This window comes from Ranitomeya variabilis, chromosome 1, assembly GCF_051348905.1.
Source record: "Ranitomeya variabilis isolate aRanVar5 chromosome 1, aRanVar5.hap1, whole genome shotgun sequence".
Classification (NCBI taxonomy): domain Eukaryota; kingdom Metazoa; phylum Chordata; class Amphibia; order Anura; family Dendrobatidae; genus Ranitomeya; species Ranitomeya variabilis.
Genome location: NC_135232.1, coordinates 818,998,313 through 819,012,022, shown reverse-complemented (window position 1 = coordinate 819,012,022; position 13,710 = coordinate 818,998,313).

Here is a 13,710-nt window from a genome sequence, read left to right as displayed (position 1 = left end):
GGGGTTTTCCAATGTTTAGGCACATCAGGGGCTCTTCAAATGCAACATGGCGTCCACTCTCAATTGCAGCCAATTTTGCTTTCAAAAAGTCAAAAGGCGCTCCTTCCCTTCCAAGCCCTCCTGTGCACCCAAACAGTGGTTTTCCCCCATGTATGGGGTATCGGCGTATTCAGGAGAAATTGCTCAATAATGTTAGTGGACCATTTTCTCCTTTTACACTTGTAAAAATAAAAAAATCATTGCTAAATGATAATTTTCGTGGCAAAAATGTGATTTTTTTTCACGGCTCTACGTTATAAACTTCTGTGAAGCACCTGGGGGTTCAAAATCCTCACCACACAGCTACAAAAGGTCGATAAAGGGTCTAGTTTCCAAAATGGAGTCACATGTGGGGGTTTTCCAATGTTTAGGCACATAGGGGGTTCTTCAAACGCAACATGGCGTCCACTGTCAATTTCAGCCAATTTTGCATTCAAAAAGTCAAAAGGCGCTCCTTCCCATCCAAGCCCTGCTTTGCGCCCAAACAGTGGTTTTCCCCCACATATGGGGCATCGGCGTATTCAGGAGAAATTGTTCAACAATGTTAGTGGACCATTTTCTCCTTTTACACTTGTGAAAATAAAAAAATTGTTGCTAAAAGATCATTTTCGTGGCAAAAATGTGATTTTTTTTTGACGGCTCTACGTTATAAACTTCTGTGAAGCACCTGGGGGTTCAAAGTGCTCACCACACAGCTACATAAATTCGTTAAAGGGTCTAGTTTCCAAAATGGGGTCACATGTGGGGTTTTTCCAATGTTTAGGCACATCAGGGGCTCCTCAAACGCAACATGGCGTCCACTCTCAATTTCAGCCAATTTTGCGTTCAAAAAGTCAAAAGGCGCTCCTTCCCTTCCAAGCCCTGCTTTGCGTCCAAACAGTGGTTTTCCCCCACATATGGGGTATCAGCGTATTCAGAAGAAATTGCTCAACAATGATAGTGGACCATTTTCTCCTTTTACACTTGTGAAAATAAAAATATTGTTGCTAAATGATCATTTTCATGGCAAAAATTTGATTTTTTTACACGGCTGTACGTTATAAACTTCTGTGAAGCACCTGGGGGTTCAAAATGCTCACCACACAGCTACATAAGTTCGATAAAGGGTCTAGTTTCTAAAACGGGATCACTTGTGGGGGTTTTCCAATGTTTAGGCACATCAGGGGCTCTTCAAATGCAACATGGCGTCCACTCTCAATTTCAGCCAATTTTGCGTTCAAAAATTCAAAAGGCGCTCCTTCCCTTCTGAGCCCTGCTGTGCGCCCAAACAGTGGTTTTACCCCACATATGGGGTATCGGTGTATTCAGGAGAAATTGTTCAACAATGTTAGTGGACCATTTTCTCCTTTTACACTTGTGAAAATAAAAATATTGTTGCTAAATGATCATTTTCATGGCAAAAATTTGATTTTTTTACACGGCTGTACGTTATAAACTTCTGTGAAGCACCTGGGGGTTCAAAATGCTCACCACACAGCTACATAAGTTCGATAAAGGGTCTAGTTTCTAAAACGGGATCACTTGTGGGGGTTTTCCAATGTTTAGGCACATCAGGGGCTCTTCAAATGCAACATGGCGTCCACTCTCAATTTCAGCCAATTTTGCGTTCAAAAAGTCAAAAGGCGCTCCTTCCCTTCCGAGCCCTGCTGTGCGCCCAAACAGTGGTTTTACCCCACATATGGGGTATCGGTGTATTCAGGAGAAATTGTTCAACAATGTTAGTGGACCGTTTTCTCCTTTTACACTTGTGAAAATAAAAAAATTGTTGCTAAAAGATCATTTTCGTGGCAAAAATGTGATTTTTTTATTTCACGGCTCTACGTTATAAACTTCTGTGAAGCACCTGGGGGTTCAAAGTGCTCACCACACAGCTACATAAGTTCGTTAAAGGGCCTAGTTTCCAAAATGGGGTCACTTGTGGGGTTTTCCAATGTTTAGGCACATCAGGGGCTCTTCAAATGCAACATGGCGTCCACTCTCAATTGCAGCCAATTTTGCTTTCAAAAAGTCAAAAGGCGCTCCTTCCCTTCCAAGCCCTCCTGTGCACCCAAACAGTGGTTTTCCCCCATGTATGGGGTATCGGCGTATTCAGGAGAAATTGCTCAATAATGTTAGTGGACCATTTTCTCCTTTTACACTTGTAAAAATAAAAAAATCATTGCTAAATGATAATTTTCGTGGCAAAAATGTGATTTTTTTTCACGGCTCTACGTTATAAACTTCTGTGAAGCACCTGGGGGTTCAAAATCCTCACCACACAGCTACAAAAGGTCGATAAAGGGTCTAGTTTCCAAAATGGAGTCACATGTGGGGGTTTTCCAATGTTTAGGCACATAGGGGGTTCTTCAAACGCAACATGGCGTCCACTGTCAATTTCAGCCAATTTTGCGTTCAAAAAGTCAAAAGGCGCTCCTTCCCATCCAAGCCCTGCTTTGCGCCCAAACAGTGGTTTTCCCCCACATATGGGGCATCGGCGTATTCAGGAGAAATTGTTCAACAATGTTAGCGGACCATTTTCTCCTTTTACACTTGTGAAAATAAAAATATTGTTGCTAAATGATCATTTTCATGGCAAAAACGTGATTTTTTTTTCACGGCTCTACGTTATAAACTTCTGTGAAGCACCTGGGGGTTCAAAATGCTCACCTCACAGCTACATAAGTTCGTTAAAGGGTCTAGTTTCCAAAATGGGGTCACTTGTGGGGTTTTCCAATGTTTAGGCACATCAGGGGCTCTTCAAATGCAACATGGCGTCCACTCTCAATTTCAGCCAATTTTGCGTTCAAAAAGTCAAAAGGCGCTCCTTCCCTTCCGAGCCCTGTTGTGCGCCCAAACAGTGGTTTTACCCCACATATGGGGTATCGGCGTATTCAAGAGAAATTGCTCAACAATGTTTGTGGACCATTTTCTCCTTTTACACTTGTGAAAATAAAAAAAATTGTTGCTAAAAGATAATTTTCATGGCAAAAATGTGATTTTTTGCACGGCCCTACGTTATAAACTTCTGTGAAGCACCTAGGGGTTCAAAGTGCTCACTACACAGCTACATAAGTTCGATAAAGGGTTTAGTTTCCAAAATGGGGTCACTTGTGGGGTTGTCCAATGTTTAGGCACATCAGGGGCTCTTCAAAGGCAACATGGCGTCCACTCTCAATTTCAGCCAATTTTGCGTTCAAAAAGTCAAAAGGCGCTCCTTCCCTTCCAAGCCCTGCTTTGCACCCAAACAGTGGTTTTCCCCACATATGGGGTATCGGCGTATTCAGGAGAAATTGTTCAACAAGGTTAGTGGACCATTTTCTCTTTTTACACTTGTGAAAATAAAAATATTGTTGCTAAATGATCATTTTCATGGCAAAAACGTGATTTTTTTCACATCTCTACGTTATAAACTTCTGTGAAGCACCTGGGGGTTCAAAATGCTCACCACACAGCTACATAAGTTCGTTAAAGGGTCTAGTTTCCAAAATGGGATCACTTGTGGGTTTTTTCCAATGTTTAGGCACATCAGGGGCTCTTCAAATGCAACATGGCGTCCACTCTCAATTTCAGCCAATTTTGCATTCAAAAAGTCAAAAGGCGCTCCTTCCCTTCCGAGCCCTGTTGTGCGCCCAAACAGTGGTTTTACCCCACATATGGGGTATCGGCGTATTCAAGAGAAATTGCTCAACAATGTTCGTGGACCATTTTCTCCTTTTACACTTGTGAAAATAAAAAAATTGTTGCTAAAAGATAATTTTCATGGCAAAAATGTGATTTTTTTTTCACGGCTCTATGTTATAAACTTCTGTGAAGCACCTGGGGGTTCAAAGTGCTCACCACACAGCTACATAAGTTCGTTAAAGGGCCTAGTTTCCAAAATGGGGTCAGTTGTGGGGTTGTCCAATGTTTAGGCACATCAGGGGCTCTTCAAAGGCAACATGGCGTCCACTCTCAATTTCAGCCAATTTTGCGTTCAAAAAGTCAAAAGGCGCTCCTTCCCTTCCAAGCCCTGCTTTGCACCCAAACAGTGGTTTTACCCCACATATGGGGTATCGGCGTATTCAGGAGAAATTGTTCAACAATGTTAGCGGACCATTTTCTCCTTTTACACTTGTTAAAATAAAAATATTGTTGCTAAATGATCATTTTCATGGCAAAAACGTGATTTTTTTCACATCTCTACGTTATAAACATCTGTGAAGCACCTGGGGGCACTGTGTAAGCGCCGGCCGGCCGGAAAGCAGAGCACAGCGGTGACGTCACCGCTGTGCTTTCCGGCTGGCGCTTACACAGTGCAGAGAAGCACAGCGCCGGGGGACAGACACTGGAATGTAAGTATGTAGTGTTTTTTTTTTTATGTTTACGCTGGTAACCAGGGTAAACATCGGGTTACTAAGCGCGGCCCTGCGCTTAGTAACCCGATGTTTACCCTGGTTACCAGGGGACTTCGCATAGTTGGTCGCTGGAGAGCTGTCTGTGTGACAGCTCTCCAGCGACGCTGCAGCGATCGGGATCGTTGTCTAGATCGCTGCAGCGTCGCTAAATGTGACGGTACCTTAACAGCGGCTACAGCAGTACATTCAGCAGCTGGAGGGCAGGTTGTCCGCTCTTGTGCATTCGACCTCTGCTGTGGATGTTGTCGCAGTAGCAGCGCATAAACAAAAAAAGCACCACAAACTGACCATACAGTCCAATGTAATGTAATTTAATTTTATTACTATAAAATTAAAGTAAAGCCGGGATCACATACAGCGAGATACGGGCGAGTCTCGCAGGTTAAAACCAAGCTCTGGCACCGGCACTCCAGAGCAGAGCGTGCAGCCGCATAGCAATACTTGGAGCTGCATGCTCCGCTCCGGAGTGCCGGTGCCAGAGCTTGTTTTTAACCTGTGAGACTCGTCCGTAACTCACTGTAGTGTGACTCTGGCCTAAAGGAGATAAAACAATTGGAAAATAAATACAGGTAGAAAATAAAGGTACAGACAACAATGCAAATATAAAAATTATGCAAGAAAAGGGACGCACACCCAGGAGTAAAACAAGATGAAAAATGAAGTTGGGTGAAACACAACGGTGTATGAAAAAAAAACAAACACAAAAATCACTAAAAATTGAAAAACAATTGTACCCACACAAAATTAAACAAAAAAAAAAACCTCAAGTGCAATATCACAAATGTCACCCTTGTATGAAAAAAAACATGGGTATGAGTGTAAACAAGCAAAAAATCAGTAAAATTGCATAAATGTATGAAACACACGTTATGCTGAAGTGAAGAGGTCTAATAATATAATAAGATGAATGATTGGTGAGACACTCAAAAAATAATGTGGAGTAAGTGTAATAGTGAAAGGAGGGACAGATGATCACAGTGTAAGTGTAACGGTTAATGTTCAAGTAGCAAATAACTTACAGTGAGACTGGAGATCCCTCCCTGGCTCCTGGATGGTGTCCTCCATAACTTGCATTTCGGCTTTTTGCCTTAGTCAGGGGGTGGGGTCTGTTTGTGGTGCTTTTTTTGTTTGTGGTTGTAATTGCCCGACTGTCCACATAATTTTACACTGGTCCGGCTCCTTGGTAGTAGGTACTATATTTGATTTCACTCTAGATTCACTTTGCACTATTATTCCCTCACTACCACGTAGCATTCCTTTGTTTTCGTTATTGAGTAGCAGCTCATGCAGCCTCTGAAGCTGTGTCTCGTATGTCCACTGCAGTCTCTGTTCCATCCCTCTCTCATCTCCCTCTGCCTGACAAGTTCACAGGTGACAGCAATGCCTGTAGGGGTTTCCTGAACCAGTGTGCTATACATTTGGAGCTACTGGCATCACGTTTCCCATCTGAGTGGGCCAAAGTGGGATTTGTGATCTCCCTGTTGTCTGACAGAGCGTTGGAGTGGGCAACGCCGCTGTGGGAGTGCAGTGATCTGGTGATGCAGAGCGGCTCGTCCTTCCTGAGCGCTCTGAAGCAGGTCTTTTTAGCACCTCGTGTCACCCACGATATCGTGCTCCAACTGCTGGCTTTAACCCAGGGCTCATCCATGGTCAGTCACTACGCTGTGCAAACTCAGGACATCTGGGATTGCAAACAGGATGCCATAAGGCCTCTAAGAAGAGAATGAGGTTCTCTCCTGGTGCGCATCGCTGTCCCGCTCCTGTCTTTGTGCCCGGTGACTTAGTGTGGCTCTCTGCTCATAATATTAAGCTGTGCATAGAGTCCACTAAGTTCACTCCTCATCTTTTAGGTCCTCTTAAAGTCCTTGAGCAAGTAAATCTTGTGGTATATCACCTGTCCCTCCCGCCACGCTTGAATATCACCGACACTTTTCAAGTCTCCCTCTTGAAACCCGTTCATATGTCTGTTTTCTGAGTCATCTGCTGAGACTTCGGGAACATCTTTGGACGATTTTGAGGTGAACACAATAGTCGGTTCCAAGGTGGTGCATGGTAAAAAGTTTTTTTGATCAACTGGAAGGGTCATGGACCAGAGGATAGGTCCTGGGGCCGGTTGACCATATCCGTTCCCCTCAGCTTGCCGGGGAGGTGCTAGGAGAGTGTAATGTTAGACGTTGGGATTCTTCCTCTGCACAGGATAGATCCCAAGCCCTATCTTCCTCTGCGGTCTCCCATTCAGTCCCGACTGCAGTGGATGCTGCTAAGCAAACACGTCGGTCTCTTTGTCTTGCTCAGACTCAGTCTGTAAGCATGGTTACCGCTGCTTCTCCAGGTTCAGCTATGGTAGCTAATAATAGACAGCAGTGAGCGATCTCTCCTAAAGGTACCGTCACATTAAGTGACGCTGCAGCGATATAGACAACGATGCCGATCGCTGCGTCGCTGTTTCGTCGTTGTGTGGTCGCTGGAGAGCTGTCACACAGACAGCTCTCCAGCGACCAACGATGCCGAAGTCCCCGGGTAACCAGGGTAAACATTGGGTTACTAAGGGCATGGCCGCACTTAGTAACCCGATGTTTACCCTGGTTACCAGTGTAAATGTAAGAAAAACCAAATACTACATACTTACATTCCGGTGTCTGTCGCGTCCCCCGGCGTCCGCTTCCCTGCACTGTGTAAGTGCCAGCCCTAAAGCAGAGCGGTGACGTCACCGCTGTGCTCTGCTTTACGGCCGGCCAGCGCTGACACAGTGCAGGGAAGCGGACGCCGGGGGACGCGACAGACATCGGAATGTAAGTATGTAGTGTTTGGTTTTTTTTACATTTACAATGGTAACCAGGGTAAATATCTGGTTACTAAGCACGGCTCTGCGCTTAGTAACCCGATGTTTACCCTGGTTACCAGTGAAGACATCACTGAATCCGTGTCACACACACCGATCCAGCGATGTCAGCGGGTGATCCAGCGACAAAATAAGGTGCTGGCCTTCTAGCTCCGACCAACGATGTCACAGCAGGATCCTGATCGCTGCTGCGTGTCAAACACAACGATATCGCTATCCAGGACGCTGCAACATCACGGATCGCTATCGTTATCATTGTTAAGTTGTTCAGTGTGAAGGTACCATAAGACTAAGTCCAGAATTCACTCTACTGAGCATGCTCGCGAGGCGAGATCTTATTGGTGGTCAGCCGTCACATGCTCAGGTCCTGGTCCGGCTTCTGATTGGCCCATGAGCAAGGTCCTGTCTGATTGACAAAATCTATAAAAGGATCTTTATAAGGATCATTTATGTTCTGTGAGAGTGTGGAATCTAATGGTAGTGTGGACTTGTTTGCATGTGTACAGGGCAGGCCTAGAGCCTTTAGAATTCTGGCACCTCTGGAGAAGAGATTGTGTGGGTTCAGGGCTGGCGTTTAGCCTTTAGAATTCCGGCTTCTCTAGAGAGGAGTTCTGCATGTGCACGCTCTGTATTTGAGTCCACTACCGGTTCCCTTGCATCATTGAGGTAGCGAACACCTGTGAAATTAACAGGATTCGTGTTTTGCATATAAACAACTCTGTGGCTGCGTGATTATAACACAGCCCTGCTGCAGAGTATCTTTCTGTCACTGTGTGCGATTGGCACAGCACGTGTTTCAGGACTGAATGACATTTAATTCAGTGCTGGCAAACTATACGTTCGCTGCTTTGTTTCGCTATTGAACTTACAAGCTGCAGTTTACCATCCCTGCACGGTGGACCCTGGGTGGCGAACCCACTTTATTATTATATTTTATTTAATGCATTCCGCCAACCCTAACAATGTAGTTATAGGAATTTAGTCCCTTTTGCACCTTGTAATTTATACAGTGGTCCCCATCTTGTTTTTTAAATAATCCAATTTGTGTTATCTCTAATTCTTATTGTTATATTTTATGTGTGCAGGTACTCTTTTGCACATAGTGCAAATGTTTTTGCCAATTCACCTCCAATAAAGGAATTTTATCTTTATATAATATTGTCCCTTTTTCACATTTTTGTAGATATTATTTATTATTTATTATAATGTTTCTATTATTTTTGTTTTCCATCGTAATCCACATCTAGGGCTTAGCTTTACTTATTTTTTAGTGGTTTCCACGTAGTGTGTTGTTTTTGGACGTACAGATAGATTTTTTAATATTATTATAGATACATACATTTTATTATATATTTATTTTATAAATACATATATTTTATTCTATATTTTTATATTTTTTTATTCATTTATTTTTATCTATTACGTCTATTAGTTTTGGTTACAGCTCCGCAATGTCTTCTTATGATGTCAGTCTAGCAACTGTATCTTGGAAATTAACATGTAAGCTCACTTAGGCATAAAAGATCAGAGAAACACATAATGCAAATTCCTAGGTAAACGGATAGTATCCACCATTTAGAGAAGCGGCTGATTTTAATCTATTGTGTATGAGAACCTTTACTTTAAAGCCTACTATAGAAAAAAAATACATATTTTCACATGAAAATATGGCTGGTTTTATTTACATACATACGACAGCCTTTAACCCCTTAGTGACAGAGCCAATTTGGTACTTAATGACCGAGCCAATTTTTACAATTCTGACCATTGTCACTTTATGAGGTTATAACTCTAGAATGCTTTAACAGATCCCACTGATTCAGAGATTGTTTTTTCGTGACATATTGTACTTCATGTTAGTGGTAACATTTCTTCGATATTACTTGCGATTATTTATGAAAAAAATGGAAATATGGCGAAAATTTTAAAAATTTTGCCATTTTCAAACTTTGTATTTCATGCCCTTAAATCAGAGAGATATGTCACAAAAAATAGCTAATAAATAACATGTCCCACATGTCTACTTTACATCAGCACAATTTTGGAAACTATTTTTTTTTTTAGGGAGTTATAAGGGTTAAAAGTTGACCAGCAATTTCTCATTTTTACAACACCATTTTTTTTTTAGGGACCACATTTGACAAGTGTGACACCATTCTAAAAACTGCACCCCTCAAGGTGCTCAAAACCACATTCAAGAAGTTTATTAACCCTTTACGTGCTTCACAGGAACTGAAATAATATGTAAGGAAAAAATGAACATTTAACTTTTTTTTGCAAAGATTTTACTTCAGAACCATTTTTTTTATTTTGTTGTGCAATTTCTCCTCAATACGCCAATACCCCATATGTGGGTGTAAACCACTGTTTGGGCACACCACAGAGCTTGGAAGAGAAGGAGCGCTGTTTGACTTTTTCAATGCAGAAGTGGCTGGAATTGAGATCGGATGCCATGGCACGTTTAGAGAGCCCCTGATGTGCCTAAATAGTGGAAACGCTCCACAAGTGACACCATTTTGGAAACTAGACCTCTTAAGGAACTTATCTAGATGTGTGGTGAGCACTTTGAACCCCCAAGTGCTTCACAGAAGTTTATAACGTAGAACCGTGAAAATAAAAAATCATTTTTTATACAAAAATGATCTTTTCGCCCACAAATTCTTATTTTCACAAGGGAGAAATTAGACCACAAAATTTGTGCAATTTCTCCTCAGTACGTCGTTACCCCATATGTGGGGGAAAACCACTGTTTGGGCGCACCGCAGAGCTTGGAAGAGAAGGAGTGCCGTTTGACATTTTCAATGCAGAATTGGCTGGAATTGAGATCGGACGCCATGTCGTGTTTGGAGACCCCTGATGTGCCTAAACAGTGGAAATCCCCCACAAGTGACACCATTTTGAAAACTAGACCCATTACGGAACTTATCTAGATGTGTGGTGAGCAATTTGAACCCCCAAGTGCTTCACAGAAATTTATAAAGTAGAGCCGTGAAAATAAAAAATCCTTTTTTTTTCCCTCAAAAATGATTTTTTATCCAGCATTTTTTTATTTTCTCAAGGGTAACAGGAGACATTGGACCCCAAAATTTGGATCAGTTTGTCCTGAGAATGCCGCTACCCCATATGTGCGGGGGCACTGTTTAGGCACACATCGGGGCTTGGAAAGGAAGGAGTGTCACTTGGAATGCAGACTTTGATGGGATGGTCTGCGGGCGTCATGTTGCATTTTCAGAGCTCCTGATGTACATAAATAGTAGATACCCCTTGCAAGTGACCCCATTTTGGAAACTAGACCCCCAAAGAGCTTATCTAGATGTGTGGTGAGCACTATGAACCCCCAACTGCTTCACATATGTTTATAATGAAGAACCACGAAAATAAAAAAAATCATATTTTTTGCACAAAAATGATCTTTTCACCCCCAAATCTTTACTTTCACAAGGGTAACAGGAGGAATTGGACCCCAAAATTTATTGTGCAATTTATGCTGAGTAGGCAGATACCCCATATGTGGGGGGGCACTGTTTGGGCACACAACGGGGCTTGGAAGGGAAGGAGCGCCGCTTGGAATGCAGACTTTGATGGGATGGTCTGCGGGCGTTATGTTGCGTTTGCAGAGCCCCTGATGTACCTAAACAGTAGAAACCCCCCACATGTGACCCCATTTTGAAAACTAGACCCCCAAGGAACTTATCTAGATGTGTGGTGAGAACTTTGAATGCCCAAGTGCTTCACAGAAGTTTATAATGCAGAGTCGTGAAAATAAAAAATATTTTTTTTCCACAAAAAAGATTTTTTTAGCACCCAAATTTTTACTTTCACAAGGGTAACTGGAGAAATTGGACCCCAAAATTTATTGTGCAATTGATGCTGAGTAGGCTGATACTCCATATGTGGGAGGGACCACTGTTTGGGCGCACGGCAGAGCTTGGAAGGGAAGGAGCGCAGTTTTGGAATGCAGACTTTGATAGAATGGTCTGCGGGTGTTATGTTGCGTTTGCAGAGCCCCTGATGTACCTAAACAGTAGAAACCTCCCACAATTGACCCCATTTTGGAAACTAGACCCCCCAAGGAACTTATCTAGATGTGTGGTGAGAACTTTGAATGCCCAAGTGCTTCACAGAAGTTTATAATACAGAGTCGTGAAAATAAAAAATATTTTTGTTTTCCACAAAAAAGATTTTTTTAGCCCCCCAATTTTTATTTTCACAGGGGTAACAAGAGAAATTGGACCCCAAAAGTCGTTGTCCAATTTATCCCGAGTACGCTGATTCCCCATATGTGGGGGTAAACCACTGTTTGGGCACATGGCAGAGCTCCGAAGGGAGGGAGCACTATTTGACATTTTGAGCGCAAAACTGGCTGTCGCATTTGGAGACCCCCTGATGTACCTAAACAGTGGAAACCCCCCAATTCTAACTCCAACCCTAACCCCAACACACCCCTAACCCTAATCCCAACCCAATCCATAATCCTAATCAGAACCCTAACGATAATCACAACCCTAACCCCAAAACAATCCTAATCCCAACCCTAACCATAACCCTAATCAAAACCCTAAATCCATCACACCCCTAATCCTAATCTCAACCCTAACCTCAAACCTAACCCTAATCCCAATACACCCCTAACCCTAATCCCAACCCTAACCTTAACCCTAATCCCAAACCTAACCCTAATCCCAAATGTAACCCTAATGCCAACCCTAACCCTAATACCAACCCTAATCCAAACCCTAATTCTAATCCCAACTCTAACCCTAACTTTAGCCGCAACCCTAGCCCTAACTTTAGCCCCAACCCTAACCCTAGCTTTAGCCCAACTCCTCTAGCTGCCGGCCGGCAGATCACGGCGTGCGCACTGCGCATGCGCCCGCAATTTTCTTACCGGATGAAGAAACTGGCTGCCAGGAGGGGACGCAGGAGGACCCAGGGACACTGGTAAGTATAACAGGGTCCCCGAATCCCCCTATTTCTCTGTCCTCTGATGTGCAATCACATCAGAGGACAGAGAATGATACATCACTTATTTTGCGGCCGCCAGTAAACAGTTAATTACCGGCGGTCGCAAAACAGGGGTCGGTAAAAACCGACCCCGATCATGTTGTTTGGGGTCTCGGCTACCCCCGGCAGCCGAGACCCCAAAGATCTTCCGGGTGCCGGCTGGCGGGCGCACTACGCATGCTCCAGCCAAATTTTGGACGGAACAAGATGGCGGCGCCCATCGGGAGCCATGAGGAGCACCGGAGGAGACAGGTGAGTATTGGGGGGCAATCGGGGACCCCATTTCTCTGTCCTCTGATGTGCGATCACAATGGTGGACAGAGAAATTAAATGGGAAATCGCGTTTTTTGGGGGTTTTTTTGCGACCGCCGGTAAACAATTAATTACCGGCGATCGCAACCCGGGGGTCGGTAAAAACCCCCCGAATCATGTTCTCTGGGGTCTCGGCTACCCCCGGCAACCGAGACCCCTGAGAAAATCCGACTCTGGGGGGCACTATTCACTTTTTCCACAGCGCCGTTAATTAACCCTCGTGATTTGATGTATGAGTGTTCTGTAGGAAGATCGATCTTGTGGAAGCTCAGATATGTGTTTCAGAGTCTTCTCTGCCATTACTTTGACTGTATCAAGCCATTGCTGGTTTTTCTCTTTCCCTTGTTCCTACTAGGCTTCTGACTATGATGTCCTTTTCCTAGGATTCCTCTCTTGCCATAATGTGTCCAAAGTAGGCAATTCGTAGCTTGCTTCGAGACATGTCTAGCTTGATTTATTTCAAAATTGATTTGGTTGTTCTTCTTGCCATCCATGATATTGATAACATCCTTCTTCAGCACCACATATTGAAGGTGACGATTCTTCTCCTGTCTAGTTTATCATCTACATTTGGCATCCTTATGTTACCACAGAAATAACCAAACGATGTACACACATTACTTACACATCATTGTATAAACTATGCTTCACACATTTCACAGCTTACAAAATTAACAGTTATGCTTTGGAGCGCCCCCACGTGTAGGGCAATGGGGTACTCAGCACCGGGTCCCTCTGTCTCGGTTCTGGGGATGTCACGGTGGCCCGACCCGGTCCGTGGCCCTTCTGAGGGGCGTCCAATTAAAGGTGAAGTTTGTCTGGTGTTCGTGACGCCGCCTGTGGTATTCAGTCAGGGTGACCGACGCTGCTAGGGGTCCGCTGGGGTGATGGAATGGCAGCTAGATGGTATACCTTCCCACAGGTGAAGTAGGTCCCCAGGGCTTCCCTGATGTATAGGTAGTGATGGTGGACGTTGTAAGGCGCAATGAATAACGAGGACACAAAGGTTGCAGTCTCTTTACCTTTTACTGAAGACTTCAGCGTCCACAGTCCAGAGTACCGTTCACAGGGCAGGCAGTGTCTGGCTGGTCCGAAGGCACATCCAGAGTTCCCTTGTCCAGGTGGAAATCAGTAGCCTTC